The following is a 6,997-nucleotide window of genomic DNA, read 5'->3' as shown; positions in this document are numbered from 1 at the left end:
TAGATGTAGAAACTGACAAAGTAGAAAATTAGCAGAGTAAAAATTCTAAAAAGATGGAACACAATCAAGTTCATTTATCCATGAATGAAGGTATTTATTTGCTAATCCCTGTACGAAACTTTATAGAGGTAAAATGAGCGTACTAAGTTACTCTTAGATTAGATCTAAATGAAATGAGGTAGCATTAGCATAGTGCCAAACTTAGCTGAACCCCACCAGGCCACCAGCCTTTATTTCTCTTTCCCTTTCCTGGCTTGTGAGTTCTGAGTTCTGACCCAACAGAGGCCAGGCCACCACGCCCATACCATCCCAATATTCTCTTCAGAAGAGAAACAAGACCACATCTATCCACATTCATACCCACCTTAATTTCCCCTTTTCCTTGGACTAAAGAGTGTATCTTAAAGTCACTATGACACTGACACTACTGCCTCCTCCAAAATCACCATTCTTGAAGACCCTTTTGTTCCTGTGCAGCACTAGTCTCCTCCTCCCTGATGCTGATGCGGTTCAGCCAATCATCCCAAACCCCTCCTCATCTTCAACAACAGGAACAATCCCCTGCTTTCCCAGAACAAGCTGATGCTGCAGGCTGCCCTCTCAACCTCTCAGATGACCACTATGAAGCCATAAAGAGTGCATGTGGCTCCAACAAACCTGATGATGATGACCTCCACCGTAGCAGATGCTGTCCTGTGCTCGCAGCGTGGCTCTATTCTGCATACTCAGCCACTGCTCTTAGTGCCTCACAGGGCCATACCACATCCTATGACATGCCCTTGTTGCCTGATGACTCAGAAACATGTGTGAGTGACTTGGGGAAGGCCTTGAAAGTTAGAGGAATCCAGCTTTTTCAGCCCAATGAGACTTGTGATGTGGTCTATTGCTACTGTGGCATTAGGCTTCACCCTTTGACATGTCCTGAGTCATTCTCAGTTACTCCAAGTGGAAGTCTTGTTGTCAATCAAAGTGTCAAAAGATTGGCGAGGGATTGCTCGAGTAGCAGCACCCAATGTCAACAAGTTTCCCGGCCTGGGTGGATGCTCCAAGTGCTTGCATAGTCTCTATTCGGTAACTTTTTTATTTTCAGCATTCTTTCTTCATATTTTGTTTTGGTGCTCTCTTCTATTTAGCATTGTTTTTTGGTATTTGATGGATATGGATCTTGTTCATTCCAATATGATCAAGCTGAGCGAGGCTTCATCTGATTAAATCTTCAATCTTCATGCTTGGTGATTGGGAAAGTTATTTTTTGCCTTCCTTTACTTTGGGATACTGGTTAGTTACTGCTGATTTTTTGCTTGGCACTCTCCTTTACGCGCCTTTGGATTTGTGTAGCTCACGAACGTTAACAGAATAATTAGTGGCACCCTTCAGTAATTTGAAAGTTAGTGAAATGAACTTCAGTCAAATGATTCGAATGTCCTCAAATCATGTGTGCCTATATAGATTAAGCACGTGCAATGTCCCTATACTGTCTTCAACATAAATAGAAATTTTTAGATTCTTGGTGTTAAGCCATTTTTATCAGCACATAGCAGTAGTCCTACACTCCCACCTCCCTCTTTTGATAACTTTGGTTGTGACGTGTAATGTAAAACGAGATGTTGTTTACGAGAAGAGTTTTTATTTCTTAAATTAAATTAAATGCATAAAACATTACAAACGATTTTAACGCTCTAACTTACAAGACGGTGTTCTTGTTCTTAGCCAGCCTTGGCCACATTAGTGATGGTTTAATTGTAGAGACTAGAGACATAGTTGTACTTTTAATCCATTAATTTTTGTCTGTCACGTGCTGCTACCTAGTAAATTGACTGCGAAGCAGTAAAACTGAGATCTGATTGTCCCTCTGATTCTTCTGAAGTATTCACATATTGCCTGACACATTTCCTGCTTAACTTCTGTAGTTCTTGGCATTAGATGCTATAATATCTGTGGCCATATTGGGATTTATCGTTCCTGCTTCCGATTTGATTTAACAGTCTGCAAAAATGCTGTCTCTTGTGCCTATTTTTTCCGCGTATAAAAATCCATGCATTGTTTCAGAATCTTAAATTTATTTATTATTTAAAAAAATGTTGGACTTCATTCAAGATGTTCCAAATGTTGTTCGGGGTTGTTGCTTCACAAAAAATAAATTAATCATAACACGATGTCTCATTATTATAATTTGTACAACACCACCACCCATTTTCTAAGCCGAATAATTAGTTGGTTGATATTTCTCCTATGTGTAGTATTTTGGTAATAGAGATGGCATTGATGTGCAGCTTTGATCATTTTTCTATGAGTGAATGTTACACCAATCAAGACTGTAATATAACAAACCTCTTTTTGCCCAATGGTGTGGCATTTGTGTTAAATCTATACTCTAAATTTAATTGAAAGAGATATTGCTTCTATGCAGCTTAGAAAGAAGTCTTCAAATTCAAGCAAGTCAGAAGAAGATAGGACCAGCAAGATCCATAACAAAGACTGTGAACTCATGGGCTTAACATGGCTTCTGGCTAAGATAGAACAGCTTACATTCACACAGTTTCGGGGTTCTTCGAGCTTTGATGTTGAGCAGGGAAGGCCTGACCCACAATCATGCACTCTAAACAGTGATGGAATGCCTCTTGCCGTTGATTCCTCTGAAATGTCAGATGAATCTTCAGCCACCAACCTACAAGCACCAATTTTCCTCTCTCTGTATTTCTACATTATTATTTCAATGTATTATCCACCTAACTGCAAAAAAGATTGATCCCCATTCCCCAACATGGCATTTGTAAATTTGAATCTATGCTTTGGTGCTTAGGAGTGTAATTTTTTTATTTTCTTTCTTGGGTGTTAATTGAAATTGGTTTATTTTGATTGATAGAAAATTCATAATGGTTTTAATTATTTGGTGGGCCTCCATTGCCATGTGCTAATAGCGACCAGTGCTCCGTATAGGAGGGACAAAATTGGATTACATTGAGTCGTTGTGGTGACATTATTTATAGACAGTTGTATGTTTCACGGGCAATTTATCATTTAGGGAACGTTTACGTCTCCATCACAATCCTGATATCTCTGATTCAGTGTCTGAATTATATCAAGGATATCGATGTATCACGAGTTCAACATGGAGTTAATATGACATGGGAAACGGGCAGTAAAAGATAATATAGTGATTTAGCATATATTTAAAATAATAACCGTATTTTTTTAGATAATTTTTTTCAAACATGTTATAGAAAATATTTTTTTAATTACAAAATATTATATTAATGATATTATATTTACTTTCTTTTTATTTTAAAATTTAAAATGTTTGTATAACAAATTGTAAAAACTAAAACCACATAAAGTAATATTTTTTCAGTTGATTCAGCAAAGCAGTGAATTTGGACATTTGGAATCCTATAAAACTCTATAATCCATGCTCCGGAAGATCGAGAAGGAATATTAGTATACATATTAAGTTACAATTAATTTTAAAAATACAAAATTTATTATTATTTGATATAAAATAATTAATATCATTACTTGATTTTTTATAATCATTTTTAATTTGAAATAAAAATAATAATTAATTGTAATTATAGAAACAAAGCGCCAATATACAAAGTAGTTCATAATTTTGATCAACTTTTATTAAATTAATTTACATATGTTGAATTGGTCAAGAAACAGTTGACGTGCTGATTCCAGATCTAATAATTTTTTTTTCTATGATGGTTAAAAAAAAATTAACATTTTTATTCTTTCAAGAACGAAAAGATATTTTTTTATTTATTATTAAAAGATGAGTTTTAAATTGTTACTATCATCCTAAACATCTCATTTACCACCAAAGTAGTCTGGTTGGATGAGCATGAATGTGAATATTATAAATCTCCTTTTATCATGTTGAATTCTTACAAATATAAAAAATTAATTAAAAAAATCATCTTAAAATAAAAAATTCACTCTAAATAACCAAAGACCTTGATCAAGGTGATTAAAAAAAACTAAAATTTCAACCAAAAAAAAAAAGATATTTTTTATCATTAGAAGACGAGTTTAAAATTGTTGTTATCATTTTAAAAATCCCATTCTGAAGATTCCTTTGCGTATAGACGAAAGGTTAGTGGTCGTTATGGTCCAGTTCTCCCTCAGGAACTCGTCCTGGAAATCCTGTCATGGCTTCCAGTGATCGTTCTGATGCGAAGTCTTGGAATTCGTTATTCTTGGATCCTTCTTTTGTGAAGCTGTTCTTGAGTCGCATCAGAACCATGTTCCATACACTGCTGCTCCATAGTTGATTATTGTGGCTCCCCATTCAAGTTGAATGGATTGGTCTGTTTGAGACCTATTTCTCATTAACAGGGAGACTGCGTCCTATTATGTAATTTATTCATTTGATTTGAGGATTGAAACACACAGATGTTTGTTACTGCCTGCTTGGTCGATCTAGGGGCTGCTTATGCCTCTGTCTTTCTCATTATCACCACGGAAATCATTATTTCTCTGTTGGCAAATGAAGGAGTCTTGCTGAATGTTAATTGTGATCATGTTCAAATCTTTAATTCTCAACGTTCATATCACTTCCCATTGTGCATGTCTGAAAACAGCCATGTTTTGTTGCTGTCAACCAATGAAGATTTTTAAAACTTATTACGTATAACCGGAGAGATGACTCTTGACAGAGTAGAGAATATTGTTGAGTGTTGACATTAGCTCTAAAAAAGTTTGGTTGCAATCTACTGATTATGTGAAAGCATGGTTTTCCCTTATTGTAACTGAGCTCCTCCGCAATGATTGGCTTATCTGAATTTATGTGACTGTCAAGTAAGTGGTTTTGAAACCTTGTCATTTCATATATGGGTAATACGTATAGTGTGAATATTTTTTGTGGTTCTGTAAATGGACTAATTTGTTGGTTAATTGTTATAATGGTTGTATCAAAATCTTTGGATTGGATGAGGTTATTATAATTTTTCTGTTTTTTATAAATGACTATTTTGCTGGCTTTCTCAGTTGAAAGCCTTTTCTTTTCTACGCCTGACATTCTTGTATACTTTGAATTAGCACCGAAGGTAATTTATTTATTTGTTTACTGAGGGATTTGGATTTGGCTATACGGTTAGCAATAGCAATGCATGCGTTTATTCTTTTTGTGTTTCTGTTTTGGCTTTTACTGCATTTTCTGTTCTCGGTTGAAACCTTATCTGATTCCTTTAACTCCTTCACTTTCTCTTGTTGTAGAATCTTGTGTAAGGGGATTGTACCTGTCTGATTGGTTGTTCTTTTTGTAGTTGGCAATCTAGGTACACGTGTATGGATTTGCAAAACATTGCAGTGATGTTGAAACTTCAAAGAATGTCAAGGGAAATTCTACAGAAGTCTATAGACACAGGGGTTCTATGGAAAATAGATTTAAGGCTCAGTCAACCAGAAAAATTTCAAGACATTATATGTTGTGTTTTTTGTGGACTATTTCAAAAGTTTCAAATCCTGCATTGAGTAGTTTAGCTTTCTCAAAGGGTATATATATCTGCATGAGATAAGATGGGTTAAACTAGAATAGCGAGACAAAGGTGTTGTGCACATGAGATTGGGCCAAATGGTTTGATGTAGTACAAATTGTCTGCACATGCAAAAGAGGGAATGTTGGAATATTTTACGAAATGTTTTAATTTTTTGTGGTTTTCGCTTTTACTCTCTCTAGCCGCACTATGTGAAAAATCCTTAAGAACAGTGTGTCTAACACACACGTCTCAGAGTCTGTCATTGGTTTGCTCTTGCCTCGACGATTCCGCCCTGATCAGCAACCATGACCATATTTGATGGAACCTTTATTATTATGGATTCATTTTTTATTTTGTCTTTCTGAGGCTTAGTGGCAATGATAGTTATTAGTTAAAAGACCAACTATGCTGGGAATCTCAATATGTTGAACGATTATGATGCTAAAAGCTGTTTTACGAGAAAATCCAATTTTTAAAGCTAGTTTTGTTTCTAAAAAAATCAATTTGAACATTGAACTGGCTTTAATAAAACCTATTTCTAAATCAGCTTTTGCATTCAAAACAAGTTTGCAACTCGTAATGATTCAGAAATGTTTCTAAAACCAGTTTGAATCAAACTAGTTTTAAAACGGATTTCAAACTGGTTCACATAAAATCCTAACCACTTTTGTTGAAAAATATCGTTTGATTTGAATGTAGTTTAAACCACAGTTACAATGCTAAATAAAATGGATAAATTTGACATCTTTGTCCCTTATCCTCTCGTAATTACATCTTTGCTTCCACTGGAATGTGGGTGCAAGCCATTGGTTTGTTTGCTCAAGTGACCTATGCTCCTAAGTTTTTTGACTTCCAAGACTGTTCAATTAGATATTACTCGTCCTGCACGTTGGTGGGGGTGCCGTAAAACGACGAGTAAAGTTCAAAACAATAAGTTTCAAAATAAAAGAAAAAAACACTTGATTGACTGTGTCTCAAATAAAGTACAGACATTCGTGTGACCTCATTTTATCATTCCTGAAAGTTTGTCTTTTTGAGAGAGAATGTGAGTTATCAAGAATAGGAATCATTTTACTTAATCTGTCAATTGAAAAAAAAATCCTTCAAATGTTTCTTGTCCTTGAAAAATCATTTTTGAGAATCTGCACAGTTTCTTCCTTGCTACAAGGTCATGACAAAAGACAAGGTTGATCCCTCAAAGTCCTACACTGGGGCAATGACAGGCACCGTGATGAGCCTCAAGCAAACCTAGGGGCAGATCAAAAGTGCTCACCCGTCGATGTTTTTAAACAAAAAAAGGGGACAAACCCTAGGATTTCAATGGAATTATTAAACGTCAAACGGCTCCATTGTCGTCACTCCAAAACGGCTCCATTGCAAAAGATAGGATAAGGTTACATGAATTATCACCTCTTTTAAAAGGACAGTCAATTTGTGTTTTCCGAAACAATCAAATCAAAATAAAAATCATAAATAGGGAAAGAATGTCATGAACATTGTACAACTTTCCATTACAT

At 35.3% G+C, this 6,997-nt stretch overlaps 1 pseudogene; it reads left to right on the top strand.

Annotated features, from left to right (window-relative positions):
• Positions 1 to 145: 145 nt before the first annotated feature.
• On the top strand, positions 146 to 2,865 carry LOC114404221 (annotated as a pseudogene).
• The last annotated feature ends 4,132 nt before the right edge of the window (positions 2,866 to 6,997 follow it).

The sequence above is a fragment of the Glycine soja genome, unplaced genomic scaffold (assembly GCF_004193775.1).
Source record: "Glycine soja cultivar W05 unplaced genomic scaffold, ASM419377v2 tig00009183_1_pilon, whole genome shotgun sequence".
NCBI lineage: Eukaryota > Viridiplantae > Streptophyta > Magnoliopsida > Fabales > Fabaceae > Glycine > Glycine soja.
The sequence above is the reverse complement of the archived record's forward strand: the minus strand, read 5'-3'. Positions and strand labels throughout refer to the sequence as shown.